The sequence below is a fragment of the Pteropus alecto genome, unplaced genomic scaffold (genome assembly GCF_000325575.1).
Source record: "Pteropus alecto unplaced genomic scaffold, ASM32557v1 scaffold21, whole genome shotgun sequence".
Taxonomy (NCBI): domain Eukaryota; kingdom Metazoa; phylum Chordata; class Mammalia; order Chiroptera; family Pteropodidae; genus Pteropus; species Pteropus alecto.
Window position 1 is genome coordinate 6048453 of NW_006436282.1, and position 4812 is coordinate 6053264.

Here is a 4812-nt window from a genome sequence, read left to right on the forward strand (position 1 = left end):
TCTTTAGGGTGTATTTATTACTCATAAATTAGTAGTATTATGTATCTCCCCCTCCCATTTAGTTGCATACCAGATGACATTTTAGTTGAGTCCTATATTTATGTTTCTTTTTTTTTATTTTAATTTTTTTACCATATAATATTTTAAGTTTAATCAAAAGTCAACTTAGAAAGGCCATTCTGCCTAAGGGATATTTTTCCATTAAGTATTATGACATATTGGTGGCCTTCAGGGATTATTGGTTTTTGAAGAAATATTAACAGCTGGAAATTTGCATTTTAATACAGTTCTCCTCAGCTACTCAAGCAATTTTATTTCTAAAACCTGTGACAGGTTTCAAAGCTTTAGTTCTAAAGCAATCTAGTAAGTAGAGATAACAAAATTTTATTACAAATAACTAAGTTTCTAATAGTTTCCTTTTTTTTCTTTTCACCTTAAATTTTAGTTTGAGATGTCGGGAAAATCAACACTCAAATTTTTATATCTGCACTAAAACCAGACTTGATAATTGGAAAAGTAAAAAAGAATTCTTTTTAAGGCTCTACTTTCAAAAATTGAGGAATAAGAAAATAGCACATCTAATTAGGTTCCTCTGATTAGTAGTTAAAAATGAAGTTGATGCAAAGCAACCTTTCACAACAATTATTTCATTCTGTTTAGTGGTTGTCTCTTGGGGAAATGATTGCTGGGGTAGCAGAAGAAGATGCTGTGAAATGAGAACAGAATCCACTCCCTTTGATCCTAGTATTAAGCACATACTCAGAATTTTTATTGAAATTAATTGAGGATTTTGAGTCAAGGTCAGTGACTTATCACTTAAAATGGTGGTAGTGAATAGAACTGAATGGTAGCCTAAATAATTATTAATGGATGTTTCTTCTAAAAATGGCTAAGTGGCTAAGTACTTTAGGAGGGTGTAATAGGAAACACCAACTTCCTCTTTTTATTTTCATTCTGAAATGAAAATTTGATTTCTTAGTAGTCCAATCTAGATATCTAAAATGACAGGACAACAACATGGACAATTGCTCATGTGCTAAATGACCAGATCAAATCACCATGAATTAATTTCTTCAACACAATGTAGTATATATATAGAAAGGCATTCTGGGAAAATGAAAGATTTCAGAAGGAAGAAACAAAAAAAGGACATCTGAATTTCTAGCAAATGAATATGTGCAGTTCATACAGTATTAAATTAGCATTATCACTATTATAAATTTTTTTTCAAGAAATTCCGACTTTGCAAATGTCACCTAATAAATCATTAAATTCAAATCCTGCAACCTTTTTTTTAAAAATTTACCTATATTTAGTCATTTAAAAAATATTTAATCCTGTCTACAGCCATGCTACCCTGAACAAGCCCAATCCCGTCTGATCTCAGAAGCTAAGCAGGGTTGGGCCTGGTTTGTACTTGGATGGGAGACCACCTAGGAAGACCAGGTACTATAGACGTAAAAATAAAAAAAAATAAGGGATTGTAAGCTGACAAGGTCCTTGCAATCTGTGAGGTCAACCAAGTGTTGTCTTGTCTAAAAAATAAAACAATAAAAAATAAAAATAAAATATTTAATGCTATTTCAAGGCAAGAAAAATATATAAACAAAGTTATCCCTGGTAAACTAAGAGCTTTGCTTCTTTGGATAATGTTGGTTTCTCTTAACTTTCATGCATATTTTGTTTGCATTTCTGTTAAAACTGTAATTCAGATGGTTAGGAATAGATCCTAGCCATGTTTTGAGTGGAGTCTACAGTGTTGCATTTGCTAGGTAATATTAAAAATAAATAACAAAGAGCTAGAATCCATTAAAAAACACAAGGTGATTGAAATAGATCCCTGTTTCCTAGATATAGAATAATAATTACTTTCCAACATAATTCAAGCCAGAGTGGGTTTTTAGGTCTAAATTATATGACTATGTAGCTCTGTCATCTGCATTTATTGTTTAAGGGATCTGGCCAGTGATGTCTATTGAAAACAGAATTTTCATGAATAGTGTCAAATATAAAATCCCAAACCAATCTATGACAAAAATTTTACTTGCTTATGGAATATTTACTTATAATACTTGATTTTTAGAACACCACATTGGACTATGACTTTGAGTACCTTAACAGAAATTTAGAAAAAGCATGTCTTAGAATTATACATAAATAGGTTTATATCTAACACAGTGATTATGGATGCATAAGTTAATTTCTGAGCCCCAGTTTATTCATCTCTAAAACGGTGATTACTACTACTCTTAAGGGGAGGAATAAGAAAGGATTGAACAGGATAAAGACAATATAACACTTTGTAATTTGACACAGAAAATATGCTTAGTAAATAGTAGCCGTCCATTTCCTTTTGCTTCCAAGAAATATATCTTTATTTTTTTCACAATTCCTCAAAGACAAAAGACATTTGCACAGTACTAATTTATTAACAAAAATGCTTGGGCAAAGGTTGGAGTCTCTTTTAGAAGACAAGCACTCTTTGTTTCAAGGAAATTGAAGGGATGAAAAATACTAGAACTCTCACAGTGCTTTTCAATTTAGACTTTGCAACTGTCCTGGCTTCCTCCTGCCCCAAGTCAAAGTCATACTAGCACAAACCTGTCCCATCAACCCATGGGTTTTATACAAGTCTTTTTAATTTGGTGTTTCCCTTGTTTTGCTCCTTTATGATTGATCTTGAGGATAAAGGGAACCAGAAGTCTTGAGGAAGCTGGTTCAGCATGTAGTAAGAAAAGAAACAAGAATCAAACCATGGCGGCTACTTGTGTCAGGCACTATGGTAGGTGCTGGGTATAAATCGCTGAACAAATCAAATTAGACTCTCACACTTTAGGGTTTAACATATCAGTGGAAAGAGATATTTTAAACAAATAAACGTAATTATGATGAGAAAAAAACATACTTTGAGAGAGGATGAGACATTTATGTTGAGAATCGAGAGATAAATAGGAGCTATCCAGATAAAATGGATTTTGTGGTTGGGGTTTGAGCAGATGGTATGGCAGAACATTCTAAGTAGAGAGCAAAAGCATGTGTGAAGACTTAGTGGTAGGAAAGACCTTGGCTTACTCAAGAATTGGAACAAGAGCTACTATTGCTCCAGTACTTTTTCTCTGTTGTATCCACCAGTGCTTACACTAGTACCTGAATTCACAATTATTCATTGAACAAATGATTCATACTTAGTGGCCTTCTAACAGATGACAGAGTCTTTAGTAAGATTCTGTGTCAGAATTTGGTTCTAATTTGTAAATTCTTAAAGTATTTAACAATATTTTTGATGTATTTTAGCAGATATCTTTCTTGGTATTCATTTCCCTTTGGATTTATGAGTGTATGTGTAGGTATGCTTCTTTTGACAATTGGGGAATTGTATTCCTTAGTGTTAGGACAAGCATATTATTCATATGCATGTCTCTAAGTTCTAATATAAAGTATTTTAAAGGGTTATAAATAGCTTTTTAAAAATGTTTAAGTAAAATGGCTGATAAATAGTAAGGCAGGAAGATGACCTTTATCCATTGAATAGTGATGAGAATACTAGGTAGAAGTCAGATAAAGCTGAGTCTGGGCTCTACTTGGCTAGTAGTAGTTATATAGGCCTAGGCAAGTTATTTAGCTCTTTCTGCATCTCAGCTTCCTCACCTGGGAAATAAATCTAAACATAATAAATAGTAATGAAAGGTTGAATGAATACAATCTAAACCACGTCAAAAATGGCCAGTAAGGAAGGCCACTGAGAAGCCCCAAGAGTCATAGCTAGCCAGGTGCATAAAAAGTGACTACACAGTCTTATTTACATCCAAAGGGCACCTGTGTGGTTTTCATGTGCGTGTTAAACTAGACATAAGAATAACACATGTTGCTACAGGTAAATGTAATGTGACAACAGAGATAGGAGAGGAAAAAGCTTACAAACAAAGCCTCAGAAAATTTTTAAAAAATCTAAGGGTACGTAACACAGAGAGGGAAAATGACCTATATATATCTCCATAGGCTTCAAGGACAGTCATGTATAACAATTGTATATAATGAAAACTCTAGCTATTCAATAACCATTCAATGTAAAAATATAAAAAGTTCTGCCTGCCAGAAAAGTTTGGAGGCAGACTTTAGTGGAGGAAAGAAATATTTAAGAAATTTTCATAGGAAGGTGAGAGATTTTTATGTTCTAATAAACCAAGGGAAAAAGGAAAATGTGCTTTATCTTGTTTAGAGAGGTCAGATAAGGCTTTTGATGCAAGTGACATTTTTGCTAGTTTGGATGTGTCCTATTCGGAGAGACTGCTGAGAGGTCATCCATGATATACCTGACAAACTCCTCCTCAACTATGATTTGTTTATCCAGCCAAGCCACTCAAGTATGGCCTAAGATTTTTCTGTCTTCCTATATCCCTTTGAATCCTTTCAATCTCTAAAATCTTATGGGGTAGTAAAGCATTTATAAAACATGCTTGAGATCTTTGGCCTAAAACTCATTTATAGGAGCAAAATATGCCATTATAAACTTATTCTTCTGTGTTTCTTATGTTCTTCATACTTGTTTTTCGATGATATCAACAACTTATTATTGAGAAAAAACGTTGTCAGTGTGAGGATCAAAGGGAAATCTCTGTCATATGCATTCTTATTTTCTCTCTAAATTTTTAGGTTAAAAAGTAAAATGAAATAGAGTTGGCATCAAAGTCCTAGCCCATTTGCAAATTGATATAAAAACATTAGACCTGATTGCAGAAGCAGTCATTTTAAGTGTCAAAACCCTTTCTATAAGATAAGTCTTTCTAAAAAATGAACTCTAGTTCATTATTT

At 32.9% G+C, this 4812-nt stretch overlaps 1 pseudogene; it reads left to right on the plus strand.

Annotated features, from left to right (window-relative positions):
• Nucleotides 1-1339: 1339 nt before the first annotated feature.
• Nucleotides 1340-1458, plus strand: LOC112479823 (annotated as a pseudogene).
• Nucleotides 1459-4812: the final 3354 nt, after the last annotated feature.